Source organism: Macaca fascicularis, chromosome 1 (genome assembly GCF_037993035.2).
Source record: "Macaca fascicularis isolate 582-1 chromosome 1, T2T-MFA8v1.1".
Taxonomy (NCBI): domain Eukaryota; kingdom Metazoa; phylum Chordata; class Mammalia; order Primates; family Cercopithecidae; genus Macaca; species Macaca fascicularis.
The window spans coordinates 175,679,922-175,697,443 of record NC_088375.1 but is presented as its reverse complement, the minus strand read 5'-3'; the positions used below and the strand labels follow the sequence as shown (position 1 = coordinate 175,697,443).

Here is a 17,522-nt window from a genome sequence, read left to right as displayed (position 1 = left end):
CCATCTTAGCCTCCCAAATAGCTGGGACAAAAGGTACACACCACTATGCCTGATAAAATTTTTGTATTTTTTGTAAAGACAGGGTTTTGCCATGTTTCCCAGGCTGGTCTCAAACTCCTGGGCTCAACTGACCCACCCATCTTGGCCTCCCAAAGTGCTGAGATTACAGGCAAGCCACCACACCCAGCCTCTTCAAAGAATCTTAACAGGACCCAGAGAATTATAACATAATTCAATGTCTAAGATATAATTCAAAATTAGTCAATACACAAATAACAAAAAATCAAGAAAATCTCATCAACTCTCAAAGAAAAAAGACAACCAACCAATCAACAGACACCAACACCAAATTGACCCAGATGCTGATGGTGGAATAAACAAAGACTTTAAGAAACTATTATACACACACACACACCACACACACACATGCACGCACACAATTATAATTAAGCTTCATGAATTGGGAGAGAACATGAGTGAATAGTGAAACAAATGAAAAGATGGGCATTTTCAGCAAAGAAAATAGAAGCTATTAAAAAAATGAAAATTTTATAATGAAAAAATACAATGATAGAAATAAAATAATTCACTGAAGGAGATCGGTAACATAATGGAGATAGAGTCAGTGAACTTGAAGATGAGGAATTAGTCTGGCCATCTTTTCCTGTAAATATTTACTATATTACAGATAGTAAATATTTCAGAATTGAATGACCACAAACTATGTTGTAACTCCTCAGCTCTGCAATTATAGCATGAAAACAGCCGTAGATGGTATGTAAATTAATGGAAATAGCTGTTTCAACAAATCTTTATTTAATGAACAGGCAAGCTAGATTTGTCCTGTGAACCAAGGTTTTCTGACCACTGAGATAGATCAACGGAAGCTGTCTAATCTGAAAAACGCAGAAAAGTAACCGAAAGACAATAAACAGTCTCAGGGACAAGTGGACTAATATCAAAAGATGTAACATTCATGTCATTGGAGTGAAAAGACAGAATGATAGAAAAGAGAAGAAAGAGATTAGTATTAGAAAAATATTTGAAGAAATCATGGCTAAAACTTCTCAGATTCGGGGGAATTTATGTGGAGGTCAGAGTGGAAGCAGGCATGAGTGGTCCAGCAGAAGAAAACATGGCTGTCAAAGTGTTTGAGTCTGTAGGCAAGTTTGGCCTGGCCTTAGCTGTTGCAGGAGGCGTGGTGAACTCTGCCTTATATAATGTGGATGCTGGGCACAGAGCTGTCATCTTTGACCAATTCCATGGAGTACAGGACATTGTGGTGGGGGAAGGGACTCACTTTCTCATCCTATGGGTACAGAAACCAATTATCTTTGACTACCATTCTCGACCATGTAATGTGCCAGTCATCACTGGTAGCAAAGATTTACAGAATGTCAACATCACACTGCGCATCCCCTTCCAGCCCGTCACTAGCCAGTTTCCTCACATCTTCACCAGCACTGGAGAGGACTATGATGAGCATGTGCTGCTGTCCATCATGACCAAGATACTCAAGTTAGTGGTAGTTCGCTTTGATGCTGGAGAACTAATCACCCAGAGAGAGCTGGTCTCCAAGCAGATGAGCAACGACCTTATGGAGCGAACAGCCACCTTTGGGCTCATCCTAGATGACGTGTCCTTGACATATCTGACCTTCGGGAAGGAGTTCACAGAAGCGGTGGAACCCAAACAGGCGGCTCAGCAGGAAGCAGACAGGGCCAGATTTATGGTGGAAAAGGCTGAGCAGCAGGAAAAGGCAGCCATCATCTCTGCTGAGGTGAGTCCAAGGCAACTGAGCTGATTGCCAATTCACTGGCCCCCAGATGGCCTGATTGAGCTGCGCAAGCTGTAAGCTGCGGAGGACATCGTATACCGGCTCTCACGCTCTCATAACATCACCTACCTGCTGGCAGGGCAGTCTGTGCTCCTCCAGCTGTCCCAGTGAGGGCCCACCTTGCCTGCACCTCCACAGGCTGACTGGGCCACAGCCCTGATGATATTTAACATTGTCTTCCTTCTGCCCCCACCCCAGAAATCACTGTGAAATTTCATGATTGGCTTAAAGTGATGGAAAATCACTTCAGATCTCAGATTTGATGAAGGCCATAGATTTACAGTTTTAAAAAGCTCAAGAAACCCCAAACAAGATAAATTCAAAGTAAAATACACCAAGACACATGATGAAACTGAATACAATGAAAAACATCTTGAAAGAAACCAGAAAACATTGGGGAACAATGACTGCATATTTCTCATCAGAAACCATGGAGACCAGAAAACAGTGGAACAACATTTTTAAAGGCCTATGAGAAAAGAGCTGCAAACCCAGAATTCTGTATCTAGTGAAAATGTCCTTCAGGAGCAAAGACAAAATATTTTCAGATAAAGGAAAACCAACAAAATGTGCTACTAGTAGACCTGCTCTAAAATAAATGCTAAAGGAAGTTCTTCAGGTGGAGAGGAAATGATAAAAGCAACAAAAATACTTGGACTTTAGGAATGAAGAAAGCGCAAGATAAAAAGAGAAAAGATGTAATTTACCAGTATCTGGAACAAAAAAAAGAGGCTATCACCACAGAACTCACAGATTTTAAAGGATAATTGACATACTATAAATGACTCATAAATTTGACAGCTTAGATAAAATGGTCCATTTTCTTAAAATACACAAACTACCAAAACTCACTCATGAAGAGATACATGACCTACATAGTCCTATATTTGCTAAAGAAATTGAGTTTATAGTTAAAGACCTTCCAATGAAGGAAAGTTTGGGCCCAAGTAGTTTCACTGGTGAACTGCACCAAACATTAAAGGAAAAATAATGTTAATTGTACATAATCTTTCAAAAAATAGAGAAAAAGGAACATTCCCAACTCCTTTTATGTGACCAGCATTATCCTGATACTCAAACCAGACACAGCACAATAAAATAAAAGAAAATTAAACAAAATATTGACAAATCAAATCCGGTAGTATACGAAAAGGATAATAGCTCACAACCAAGTGGGATTAATACAAAGAATGCAAGGTGATTCATCATTGAAAAAAATCAAAGACTGTAATCCACCCTATTAACAGAATAAAGAAAAACTACATGATAATAGATGCAGAAAAAGCAATATCCACCTATGGCAGACTCAGCAAACTAGAAATAGTAGGGATCTTCCTTAACATGGTAAATGGCAGCTACAAAAATACAGAGTACATAATTCTACATGAATAAATCTCAAAGATAAAATGTTGACCAAGAAAGGAAATTGCTGGATATTTGTAGTATGATATAATTTATATAAAGTTTTGCTGTATGCAAAATTATTACAATTGTTTATGGATAAAGTATAAATGTTTGCAAGGGAATAGCAAACATTAAAATCAGAATAGTGGCCACATCTGGGGAGTGACAGAAGGAAATAGGATTGGAGATTGACACACAAGGAGCCGCATCTTTACAGTAATGTTTGAACTCTTCTTAAAAAATCTGAATCAAATACAACAAAATGATAAGATTTGAAGAGTGAAATGAAAGAGACATGACCATTCATTACATTGTCTGTATTTTCCTGCATAGTGAATATTTTCTAGTTTTTTATTTTTATTTATTTATTTATTTTTATTTATTTATTTATTTATTTATTTTGAGCCTGTCACCCAGGCTGGAGTGCAGTGGCGCAATCTCGGCTCATTGCAACCCTCTGCCTCCTGGGTTCAAACGATTCTCCTGCCTCAGACTCCAGAGTAGCTGGGATTACAGGCATGCACCACCATGCCTGGCTAATTTTTGTATTTTTAGTAGAGACAAGGTTTTGCCATGTTGGCAGGCTGGTCTCGAACTCCTGCCCGCCTCAGCCCCCCAAAATTCTAGGATTACAGGCATGAGCCACTGTGCCCAGCAAGTTTTTAAAATATATAAGTACTATATGTTTAAAATATATGAACACTCTGATAAAAGCATCCTCAGGATCTTATGGAAGCACAAAGCCTAGGGGCGGAGGGAAGAATGTCTTGGAGGGCTTCCCGCAGGTGATGCTAGTAATTCTTAAACACTTACCACATGCCAGGTAATGCTCTAACTTCCAGAAGTAGTAGCTTAGTTATTTTATATAACAACCCTATGAAGCTTGCACATTTGTCCTTAGCTAGAGATAAATTGAAACCCAGAGAGGTTAAATAACTTGCTCCAAGTCAGAAAGCTAGAAATGAGTTGGGATGAAAACCAGGCAGCCTAGTCCCAAATCTTGAGCTGGTCAACCACACGAACAATCCACTGCAATGCTTTAGTTTAGAGCAATTACTCCGCTTGCTGTGTGGACAACAGTGTAGACTCAGGCAAGGCTGAAGACAGGGCGATAGTGGGCTCTTTTTGCTTATTGATTTCCTTACTAAATTCTTTTTTTTTTTTTTTTTTTTTTGAGACGGAGTCTTGACCTGTTGCCCAGGCTGGAGTGCAATGGTAGGATATTGGCTCACTGCAACCTCTGCCTCTTGGGTTCAAGCGATTCTCCTACCTCAGCCTCCCAAGTAGCTGGGATTACAGGCTGGCGCCACCATGTCCCACTAATCTTTGTATTTTTAGTAGAGGAGGGATTTCGCCATGTTGGTCAGGCTGGTCTCGAATGCCGGACCTCAGGTGATCTGCCCCCTTCAGCCTACCACAGTGCTGGGATTACAGACATGAGCTACCGCGCCCAGCCTCCCTACTGAAATCTTACATATTCTTAATGCAAACCTTTGTGTATTTTATATATTTAGCAACTACTTTCCCCATTCACGCCTCATCTTTTCTCTTTGTTTATGGTGGCTTTTGTATATAGAAGTTTTTACTTCCCTCTGGAAAATGGAACCTGATTCAGAGGTGAAAGAGAGGAAAATTCAGGAGAGGTTATAAAAGCGGCGGAAACGGTGAGGTTTGGTGAACCTTCTCACCTCCTTGTTTGCAAAGCAGGCTGGCTAAGCAGCAAGAACACTTAATTCTCTCTGCCCTGTGCATGACTACATTTGTCTTCTGTAGTTTTTGAAGGCAGACTCACGTTTGGCTTGGCATTTCCCACGACACCTACACAGCACCTGAGGGCCTGGAAGGCTGGTTTACTCCACACCTAGAAGCCAAGGACTGGCCATAGTTTGAGACATGATGCTCACTACTGCAGATCATGGGAAATGAGGAAAATACTGGCAATGGAGTGGGGTTCTTACAAAGCTCAGTTTATTCAGTTGAATAAACTTTCTTTTATCATGTGTATGTGTGTGTATGTTTTCCCAAAGGGTATGTGGTTAAAATTTCTTTTTATGCAGGGACAGTGACATTAGATCATAAATTAATTGATTTCCAATGTTCTCATTTTGCCAAATAAAAAGTTGGCAACACTCTGTCAATGCCTCGAAGTTATTTTTATATTTTTCTGCTCAGTTAAATTAAAAAGAAAGTATTTGAGAACACTGTCATAGACAAAAGAGCTTTTAAGTCTCAAAAACATGTGTTTTCAGTTGGGTCACATATATTAGTTCTATGACCAGAATGCAAGTTACTGAACTTTGGTGAATATTGGTTTCTTCACTAAAATGGGATAATTACACCCACCTTAGGGAGACTGTAAGGATCAAATGAGAGACTATCAGTAAGGGGCTCAGTTTCATGCATGGTTCACTTCTGGTTTATTTTGCTGCCCTCTCCCTTCCTGGCAGGCAGGGACTAGATTTTACTTGCATGCTCTGACAATCATCCAGTTTAGATCTGGATCATAGTAGGTGCTCGAAAAATAGTCTGTTCACCATAAGATACCATGTCACAGTCATTAGAATAGAATAACTACCATAAAAAAAAAGAACGACAACAGAAAATAACAAATGTTAATGAAGATGTAGAGAAATTGGAACTTTTGTGCCTTAATGGTGGAAATGCGACATTGTGCAATTACAGAACAAAACACTATGGCAGTTTATTAAAAAATATAGGATTACCATATGATTCAACAATACCACTTCTGGGTGTATACCCCAAAGAAATGAGAGTAGGGACTTGAAGAGATATTTGTACACCCACATTCATAGAAACATTATTTATAATGGAAAAAGGGTGAAAGCTACTCAAGTGCCCATTAACAGATGAACGGATAAACAAAATGTGGCCTATACATACAATGAAATATTATTCAGCCTTAAAAAGGAAGGAAATTCGGAGATATGTCACAGCATGGATGAACCTTGAGGACATCATATTAAGTAAAATAAGCCAGATACAAAGGGGGCAAATACTGTATAATTCCACTCCTATGAGGAACCTAGAGTAGTCAAGTTCATAGAAACAGGAAGTAGAATGGTGGTTGTGAGGAGCTGGGGAAAAGGAGAAATGGAGGGTTATTGTTTAATGAGTATGGAGTTTCAGGTTTGGAAGATGAAGAATGTTCTGGGGATGGATGGTGATGATGGTTGCACAACAGTGTGAATGAACTTAAAGCCACTGAATTGCACACCAAACATGGTTAACATGGTAAGTTTTATGTTATATCTATTTTTCCACAATTAAAAGTGAAAATTTAAAATTTAACAAAAATGTTAATTGTCTGTTAAATAAAAGAGCTAATGAAAGAATGAGGAGAAGGATAGAGCCAAGAGGATGCCTAAGGCAAGAAACTTCCAAGCAAGGAAATAGTAAGTGTGTTTGCTCAGCCAAAACCAGCTAAGGAGTTTGCTCACCTGCCGTAGGTGAGAGAAGGGGATGGCGGAGGAAATGAGGGCTGAGGTGTTGCCAGGGGGCAGATCATGCAGGGCTGTACAGGATTTTGCCTTTTATCTTAACTGAATATGATGGAATGTGATGGGAGGAAACAGGTAAGAGAGTACATGAGTCAATGGAAGTACAGAAGGAGTACTAGAAGTCCAGAAGTGTGTCCAGATGCTGAGGGCCTGGAGCAGAGGTTCTGTGTCCTCCACTCCCCAAGCACACACCTGCTCTCAGGACTGAGTTGACCCCTGGAACATCCCAGAACCCTGGATTCTTTCAGACCCCTCCACCCCGGCATGTCCTGAGGATGATTTTGCCTGAACAGGGGAACATGTGTGTCTTCCCCAGTGATGGCTGGGTCTCTGGCACAAATGCAGATCATTACTCTTGGTTTCTAATGTGGGAGGAGGAAGTGTGAAGGGTGGAGGAGGTGTTTCTTTTATCACACAATTAGATTAGAAACTGGCTGGCCGCTCAGGGCAGGGTTCCACCCAAACTAGGCCTACAGAAGTGTTGTCCTGCTGAGTGGCCCCATCTCACTCTGGGGGGGCTTAATGTTTTTGGACCTGACTTCTTTGTATTCAAATTCTTGAGAAAAGGCACATAGTGTGCTTCACATGAAAACTCAAACCAGATTCCAAAAACTCACTTTGAGTCCTCCTATCATTCATGTATTCATTCATTAACTCATTCACTCATCCAACATTTACTGAGCACCTACTATGTGCCAAACACTATGCCAGGCATTGGGAATACACACATAGACTCTATCCTTGAGTTGCTCACAGAATTAATGGTGGAATAAAATAAACGTTGAATTATACTACAGTGAGTTAAGTGCTATGACAAAATGGTAATAAAAAAATAAAACTAAGTTAGTCAATATCTATTCTTATTACATACTTACTATATGCTAGGCGTTGCTTTAATCGATTTGTATACAGGGACTTATTTCTTCCCTAGGCAAACCCTATGTGATGGGCACTATTATCAGCCCACTTTATAGATGACGATAATTACATACCAACAGTATTAAGTGGCAAGTGCACAATGCAGCTAGGAACTAAGGCAAGCAGGAATAGCCCCGCTTGTAACTCTCTGCTGCTTCTAGAGGTATGGGAACATAGAGAAGGATTGGTTAGGTATGTTTCGCAGAGACTGGCCTAACTGTTGCAGGATGAGAAGTTGACCAATCAGAGGAAGATGGGGGCAGAGAATTGGTGAGAATTTTCACCCATCAAATTTTCACCCATCGAGTTTCAAACAGAACTGTAAGCGGAAAGCAGGGAAACATGACAGGGCATGTGCATTCCAGAGAATGCCAGAAGGGGAGAGGCAGGAGATAAGCTGGGAGAGAGGGCCTGGGTCAGGTCGCCTGGTGAGAGGGGAACTCATTTCTTTAGGCACTGGAGTCCAATGTGCTGTTTTTCCACCTGAAGTGATGTGATCACAGTCACCACTTTAGGATTTTTGCAGGAGATTTATTCATGATTTGGATGGACTAACACTAGCCAATATGTGAATCACAATAAATTCTCTCTGATTGACCTGGTGATTCTCCATTTGTACCCCCTTTCCATCCAGATCTGTTCTCTGGTCTGCACTGTGCCATAGAGAGGTTAATGCCCCTGATTGCATTGGGGGAGTCCTTTGCCTCCTGTCTTCCAGTTGGCTTTAGCCAGTGGTAGGCATCAGCAAGAGATTAAAGGGTGGGAGGAGAAAGAGGTTGGGAATTTCCTCCAGCTCTTTCCCTGCCTCTGTGCCAGGGTCTGTCAGTGGCCGGGTTCCTCTGCAATCATAGTTCCTCCCAGCAGCCCCTCCTCCATGGCTTCAGCAACATCTCGCCCTCCTCCTGTCCTTGCAGATTCAGGATAGTAATGATTCCCCAGTGCTGCAAGTCTCTGAGTGCTACAACATCTCTTATTTGTTTCCTTAGCTCTGTCCCTATCCCTATAAATTGTTGTCCCTTCATCAAATCCCACTTCCAAGTCCGTGCTGCATGAGCCTTCTTTTTCTTGATGATAACTAGTCATGCTGAGAATTTACCTAGTTCCGATTACCATTTATTGAGTACCTACTGTGTATTTGGGGCTTCAAATGCATTGTTTTTTTCCATTTAATTTTCACCACAGCTCCATGAGTTATGGACCATTTATATCCATTTCAGGAATCCTGAAAACAAGACAGGCATACATTTAACATAGATGTTAAGTAACTTGCCCAAAATTATAGAAGCCTTTGGTCCAGAATCACACAATTAGTCAGGAGCAAAGTTAACATTCAAACCTAGGTCTCTGGACTCTAAAACTCATCCTCTTTCCACTGCTCTGGGGTTACTGAGTCAATTCCTATTAATGCTTAATTTGTCAGACTCTGGAAAGCCAGTAAGGGTAGCAGCAGTAAAATCTCTAGGGGAAGAGGGGCTAGGATATTCTGTGGAGGCTATAGGTCTTCTTGAGGAATAGTGGATCTTTAAGTAAAAGTTCCAGAACTTTGCCATTCCTGCACTGATGGAAAACACAATGGCAGGTGATTCCCCAAAATATCCCTTGCTTCGCAATGTGCAGTTCCTCTGTGGAGGAGATCTTAGCCGTTACTGAGTTCAGAAAGAAGAAGAAACTCACCCCTCCAAGCCCCACAGCAGAAAGCGTAAGGGTTTATTTATAGAGAAGAATTTTATATTCTAAAAAATCACTTGTGGGCTTCTGCACCAAAGCATAGGAAAAAGCATGCGTTGGTTGCCAAGGGTCAAGGGAAACCACCTTGTTTTCTTGACAGCGCTGTGGCTGAAACAGCCCTTCCCAAAAACAATACGTGGGGGGAAGAAAGGCAAAACCAGTGGGAGGCTTGAAAAATGCTGTGGTTTGCTTTTTATTTTTTATTTTTTCCAGTGTCTTTGGGGCTGAAAAAGGCAGTGGAATGAATTCTACAACCAGTCTAAAATGCAGTGCCTCTTGCACTGGGAGCTCCGGGGGCTGCCCTCACATGAGTCATGTCTTCCCCGAGTCGCCTCAGACCTCTCATCCAGGCCCATTTGTCAAGGATAGTAATAACAACACAGCAGTGATGCTGCCTTCACCTCCACCGTAGACTGCAGCGGCTCTTAGTGTTTCCTAAAACCCTTTCAGAGTCTAACAAAATTGGCTGCCTTTATCCTAAGCGCCAGGCTCCTTACTCTTAGGATTTTATCTCATCTGAACCACAACCTTTTGGAGACATCATTGTTATGCTTATTTGACAGATGAGGAAAGCCAGGCTCAGATGATTAAATACCATGCCCTAAATCACACAGCAAGGAAACAAGCTGAGATGTGAAGTCGGTGGTCTTATGCTTCAGAACAGTTCTGGGAATTCGCGTTGTCTCCTTGTTTTGCAGAGGAGGAAACCAAAGTAAAGATAGGTGGAGAGGATGCTACAGACCAGGGCTCAGGGTGTCCCAGGCAGTGCCATCTCCAAGCACATGGCTCTGTTTCCTGAGGCTGTGACTCATGACGGTGCCGGACCATCAGCTAGACAAACCGTCACCCACCGGGCCATTCCAGCCAATTGTGAACCTTTGGCTTCAGACCCAAACATGTGTCCACATTGGCTCAGATATATCCATAGCCTTGCCTTGTAATGCCATTGGGCCCTCTGTATATTTTAAAAACAGAGGCCTCAGACCTCCAAAAGGCCAAGGGTTGCTTCTCGAATCTGACCTAAAAGGGCCTAACCTCAAGGACAGATCTGAATTCACCTGACATTCAGCCCCAGGAGGAATCACAGAGAAAATGTTCTTACCTGGAACACCTCTACACAGACTATTGCTGTCCTGTGTGCTGCTTGCATTGAACAATGTCATTCACCAGCTGTGTGTCCCCAGGCAAGGTACTGAACCTCTCTGAGCCTCACTTTCTTCAGAGGACCAGTTTAAGTTTTCACAGTCAGGAATTCATTCCTTCTAAAAACCTGTGCTAAGGAGACATGGCAAGGTGTTCTGGGCCTACAGAGATATGGGCAGAACTGGGTCAGAAGAGTAAAATGGATACTAAAGCTCTAAACCTGCCCACCAAGGTTCACAGTTTATTTTGAATTGGAGCCGTTTTGTGTCATTGGTGAATATGTTTACAGTTGTAAAATTCTGCTCTTCTTTCGCAGAATTTCAGGGTAGATGGGTTGGTACAAGCTATCTTGTCTGACCACCTCCACATGGTAGAGACCTTAAGGCCAGGAAAGGGAAGCCCTGGCTTGATACTTCACAACGGCTTGAACCCAGACACAGTGTTCTTTCCAATAGGGGTCACTGCCAATCTAAAGAATTGTCTCATCTGCATATGGGACTAGGAACCTCTAACTCATAGCACTTTTCTGAGGATAATAAGAACAAAGGGATAGGAAAATGTTTTGTACGCAAATCCAATACATGTCTGACAAGAGGTATTATTAATTTCAAATAGTCATGTGATGCTTCTTCAGTGATGCTAAAGGAGGGACCTGTGGCAGGGCTTCTAGGAGGTATGGCTCAAACATACAAGTGTGCTTTAATATGTCTTTAGTCATGACATTATTTAGAAAGTTTAATCAATGTTGAAGGTAGAGAATATCTGATGTGTTTGTCAAAATGAGTGCCTGCATGTTGAAAGATATGGTTTACCAAGAGTCCCCAACCTGCATGCATATAGAAACCTGGAGATTAAAGCCTGAAAGTGGGTGGTAGGAATTAAAATCTACCTCCTTCATTATGTTGATGACTTTTTTTTTTTTCTTTGAGACAGAGTTTTGCTCTTGTTGCCCAGGCTGGAGTACAGTGGCACGATCTCGGCTCACTGCAACCTCCACCTCCCTGGTTCAAGCAATTCTCCTGCCTCAGCTTCCCGAGAAGCTGGGATTATAGGCATGTGCCACCATGCCTGGCTAATTTTGTGTTTTTAGTAGAGACAGAGTTTCTCCATGTTGGTCAGGCTGGTCTTGCACTCCCGACCTCAGGTGATCCGCCCGCTTTGGCCTCCCACAGTGTTGGGATTATCGGTGTGAGCCACTGTGCCCAGGTGACTTTTTTTTTTTTTTTAATTTAACTGCAGGGATGGGCTTCATATCTTCTTTAAACCTCGGGTGAGCCCATCCAAAACTATATCTTCAAGTCTGATCTAGCCTGTGGGCCACCTCTACTATTGTAGGTGTTCGCATCATGTGGTGTCTTTCCTCTGCACTATTGGCATCTTCTTCCCTTTGTCCAATGGACACCATGACCATGTTACCATGACTTAGCCCTGAGACCAGGGTGGCAGGCCAAAGATGTTGGAGGGCAGAAAGAATACGCACCCGTCTGGTGGATTAAGGTTGGATCTCAGCTCTGCCTGCCATCTACTAGCTGAGCAAGGGACATAATCTCTCTGATCAAGCCTCGGTTTCTGCATTTGTAAACATATAATACTCACCACCCAAGGTTGTGGTAAGGAATAAATGAAATGACAGATATGAAAGGTTCAGCCCATAGAAGATGTTCAAATATGGTAGCTTCCTTCTACTTGTTACAAATCCTACCTACTGTTCAAAACTCCATGCAGATTGCAGCCCCTCCAGCCTTCTCTGACCTCTTCAGCTCATGGGACACTTTCTCTTCTGAATTTCAATTTGTCCTCCATGGCTTGTGAATTAGTAAACAATCCTTGGCATTACTAGGCAACTTTTCATGTGTATGTGGGATACATTGCCACAATTTGGTCATCAGCTCCCTAAAGGCACTTTTCTCCTTCTCATGAGCTTAATTCCTTATCTTTTACTGTTGAGTAGGCGTTGCCTTGTGTGAAATTTTCTCATAACAACCATGTAAGGGAGAGGGCACCATGAACTGGACACTCTAATGAGGCAACTGGCTCACAAAGTTGAATAGCTGAAAAGAAATCAGTAAACATATAGTGTTCATGGTCACCAAGCAGACCAAGCAAGATAGTGTGGATGATCCAACTTAATCCCACTTCCACTTCCGTAAAAATAATGCAAAGTGTAATTTTCTGAGTGAAAGTGCGGTCGCTGAAAAATGTCCCTCTAAGATATCAGGTCCTCATCCCTGAAAGCTGTGATTATTTCCTTAAATGGAAAAAGGTGTGATTAAGTCAAGGCGCTTGAGTTAGTGAGATTATTTTGGAGAGTCCAGATGGGTCCTAAATGCCATCACAAATGCCCTTTTAAGAGAGAGGCAGAGGGAGATTTAACACAGACAGAAAAGAAGGCAATGTGTGGAAAGAAGCAGAGAGGGAGATTAGACTGCTTCAAAGCAGCCATGGATGCTGCATCCGAGAGAGAGATGCTACGCTGCTGGCTGTGAAGATGGAGGAAGGGGCCATGACCCAAGGAATACAAGGAATGTATCTCTAGACACTGGAAAAGGCAAGGAAATGGAGTCTCCCCAGGAGCCTCTGCAGAGAGTGCGGCCCTGCCAACACCTTGATTTCAGCTCAGGGACACTGATTTCAGACCTGTGACCTCCAGAACTGTAAGAGAACAAACGTGTGTTGTTGTGAGCCACCAAGTTTGTGGTCATTTGTTACAGCGTCAATAGGAAACTATGACATCAAGTGAGGGGAAAAAATAGCAGAAATAAAGAAATAAGAATGAGGTGTGGAACTAATGTGGGGGATTTGAAATAGCCCTGCAGAAAATCTCCACGGACCTGAGTGCTTGTCTCAGTAATTTCACCAACTGGCTATTTCATCTTGAGCAGATCACTTCACCTCCGTGAGCCAGAATCTCCTCATCTGGAAGACAGGATGAAAACCTACCTGTCATATGTGGATGCTCGGTAAAGGGCAGCTGCTATTACATTAATATTAAAGAATGACAAAACACGGCCGAGTGGCGGAGGTGGGTTCTACCTCTCCTTTTGTGGAACACAATAGCTGAACCGATGTGACCCACTGATGAAATTCAATAGGAACCCTCTATACTCACTTTACAAGGAGAGAAAGAAGTGAAAAGATAGAGCTGTATTAATTTTATGTTTTGCCCTCATACTTTTTCACCCTTATACTTTCATTTAGGTCTTTGGTTTTTGCCCATCCCAGAAACCTGTTAAGATGGCATGTGACTTAGCACAAAATTATACATTTAGTCATTTCAAGTTTAAAAAAAAAATATTATGCCTATAGGTGATATTCTGTAGGGACCACCAAGACCCCAGACTCTTCACATGAACCCGTCTTTGAGCCACTGCTAGAACCTAGCTGACACTCTGAGATTGTTCTGCCACCTACTAGCTGGGTGAGCTTCGGGAAGATCCTCGTCTGCTCTCTGACTCAGTTACTTTGTCTGTAAAATGGGAATACCACCTTCCTCAAAGGGTGCTTTTGTGGAAAGATTAAAATAATACAGGAAAGCACTCAGCATGGGCATACATAGTCAGTGCTCATTAGTTAGTAGTTTCTTAGCACTGTTATTGTTATTATTGTTACTCTGCTCTTAGGGAACCTAATTAACTGTAGAAACATTTCATGTCCTGTGTTTTTGAACCAGTTAGCTTCTGTAGGCAGGAACCTTGTATTACTCAAACAGCAGAGCTTAGTGATTAAGAGAAACGAAGGTAGAGGCTGTAGTTTGCATTCTATTCCCACCATTTACTGTGTGGTACTGTGTGATACTGAGTCAATCATGTAAACTCTGATCCTCCGCTTCCTCATCTGTAATATCAAATGATAATAATATTTATCTCACAGAATTGTTATGCAGAGTATATAAGACAGTGCTTTTAAAGCTGGCATACGCAGGTAGTAGGCACTCAGTCAATAGTTAACGAATTAAATTCCTTCGCTTGAATTTCCATTTAAAAATAGAGAAAAAAAAGTCTGAAGATCTGAAGCAAAGAACGTTATTGGGCTCTTCACCACATGGGAAAACTGCAGCTTGGTGCCCGACCTCTGTCTTCATTTTATAAGGCGCAGGGTTTTCAGTTACTCTTGGTGTTTCTAGGAGGTTGACTTCTCAGGAAACTGTACCTGTCTCTCCCAGAAACCTGAGGTGTTTGCCTGGAGAAAAATCCCTTAGCCAAGAGACCGTTGTGACCTTTCACAGGCAAATTTACTTAACAGCTGAGGGCGGGAAGAGGTCTAGGGAGCTCCCCTTCCAAGGGCACCGGGCTGTGGGAATTTCCTCCAGGGCCTTCCTGGGCCGGCCCTGGCCACGCCTCACTGAGCTCCTTGCAGTTTCTGTCAGCGCTGAAACTGCTGTGGAAAGTTCAGCTTGAGAAGAGGGAACTGCGGTGTTTTGCTTTTTTTCTTTCTTTTTGAAAGCCGAACAACCCTAAGACTTGATTTAGATATCTTAACCCAAACCAAATGCTTTTCTGACGGGTGACCACCCCGAGGAGCAACCAGGCAGGGCACTTTGACTCTCTGAGGACACTGACACTGGCGGGAGCCAGATCTCTCCAGAAATCAAATGGCGCAGGTTCACACGCCACCAGGGACTGCTGGAATGTTGCTTTGTTTTTGACTCTGAATTTACAGTCTCACTCCTCCTTCCCCGCCCCCTGGAACGCGATTTATTATTGTGCAGACCTAGTGGCTTTTCTCCAACTTTATTTCTTTTTTCAGAAATAAACAAGGGTTTTACAGCTCCATAACCTCTCCAAAGTTTGTTTGTTCTTCCCTCTGTACAGTGTGGGCCATGTTCGTTCCCTGGGAAAGTCTCTTCCCTAATTATTTTCACATTTCGACAGCTTTTGTTTCTTCTTTCTGTGAGGTTTATGAAAACGCTGATGGTGGATTTGCTTCAGGCTAACTTGTACCGTAAACATTTTCTCCTAGGCACATGGGAGCCTCGGTGACCGGGGACCATGTTGCTATTCCTTATTGTGTACAATGCCAGGAGGACATTTTAAAATCCTGAAACACTCTTTTTGAGGGCTGGAAGAAAAATATGTAAATTGGTAATACAGAGAAAATCTGCTAATCTTGTACAAGGAATCTTGGACAATACCACGTAGGTAAGAGCCAGCTGAGGAAAGGGCTGCCTCAAACACTGAGCTTTCGTTCTAGGTTGAGCTCTTTCTGCCTCCCACCACAGACTGAAATTTGTTGTGTTTTAAGGAAATAAAGATTTTTAAATGAAAAGCTAATATGTTTTAGCAAAATCTTGAGATTCTGGGATAGGTAAATGTTTGTTCCAGCCAGAAGGTGTAAACCTAATCTTGATGTCTGCATATTCAGTTTGAAGACTGAAGAATCTTTCTACCAATAGCAATCCTGAGTTCTAGAAGACACAGAGGCTCAAAAGGATGGTGTGTTGTTTCTTTCTCTCATCGTAATATGGTTGTCAGTGCCTTGCTTGTTTCTGTACAACCTCTCCCTCCATCCACCTCTGGATAGCGCTACTGCCTATGGCTCCAGGACCTCAGATTCAGGTCTCCAGGCTGCCATAGCATCTCACCTGATATCAGACAGAAACTTCAAGCCCACTCTGTTGAAAACGGAATTTTTGCTCTTTCCCCCAATCTGTGCTCTCTCCAAATTCCCCACCTGGTGACACCATCATCCCCTAAAGCCCTTGCAGGAAGCCTGGAGTCCTTCTAACTCCTTGCTGTCTTGCCTGATCGTGCCTTGAGTTCTGTTTATTCTACCTGCCCAACGTCTCTCAAATTTGTCCACCTTTCTCTTTCCCCACAGCCATTTGCCTCATTCAGACTCTTACTGCCTCTCACCTAGACCAGTGCTGCAGCCTCCTTGCTGGTCTCCATCAAATCTCACTCTCCCTACCCCCCATGAAAATAATCTCCAGAGCTACAAGACTGTTCTGACCGCAGTATCATCGCTTCCCTGCTTAGAAACCACCTATGTTCCTCTCACCCTATGCAGCTGATCCAAGACCTGAAGCATGGCACTCAGAGGCCTCCCTAAGCCAGTCCCAGGCTTGCTCTGCCACTCAATGGCCACATCCATATGCCCTTCCACATGTGGCCACTACCTGAAACACTTGCCATGCTCTTCTGTGCTCCATGCTGGTCCCTTGACTTAGGGTGCTCTTCTCCCTCTTCTCTAGCTGGAAAAAACAAACAAACCCCTCCTTATGCTTAAAGGCCCGATTCAAACCCCAGCTCCTCTATGAAGCCTTCCTGAATTCCTCGAAGCAGAGTGCTGCTCCCTCCAAGTGTTTCTGAAGCAGCTTGTACACATCTTCACACTATACCCCTTCTACCCATTGTAGAGTTTGGCCTATGGGAGAGACTTAAGATGGGCATAGGAGGCCTTACTGAGCCCGTTTCAAGAGAGGCCCATTTGGGGACGTGCTTGTGGTGATGAGGGTGAACACATGGCTTCCAGCATTGCTCGGAAAACCATGGACAGAGCTTTGGTCTAGGTCTAAGGGTGACTGAGGAGACTGGAACAGGGCAGGGGCTGCTATTATAGGCAGAAAATTGTGTCCTCTTCAGAGATCCCCTTTGAGAATGAAAGGGAAATCAGCTTGGACCTCCTCTAACTCCAGGTGCTACGGATTGTCTGGATCCTCCTGCCACCATGTATTTCCACCCCCTTGGACCCATGGGAGGTCAAGCCTAAATTTGTCGTGTCCCTTAAACATGAGGAATTAAAGTAGGGGCCAGCCTGGCTCAGGCTCCCACCTCCCCCGACTCTGATCTGGCCCTGACTCAGCTTCTGTTGCATAGGAAGAAGTGCCAGGATGCTTCCAAGATGATCTCACTTTTGCTTGTTGGCACATGTTTCATTCGGGAATAGGATAGCAAAGAGGCTCTGGGGTTGAGGGCAGGGGTCCCCCTGCTAAGACTTGAATGAGACAGTAAGGATTCTCAGATCTGAGAGGCCTA

The 17,522-nt window shown here is 42.9% G+C and overlaps 1 pseudogene; it reads left to right on the top strand.

Annotated features, from left to right (window-relative positions):
• Positions 1-1,123: 1,123 nt before the first annotated feature.
• LOC102142559 (prohibitin 1 pseudogene) lies at positions 1,124-1,948 on the top strand (annotated as a pseudogene).
• The last annotated feature ends 15,574 nt before the right edge of the window (positions 1,949-17,522 follow it).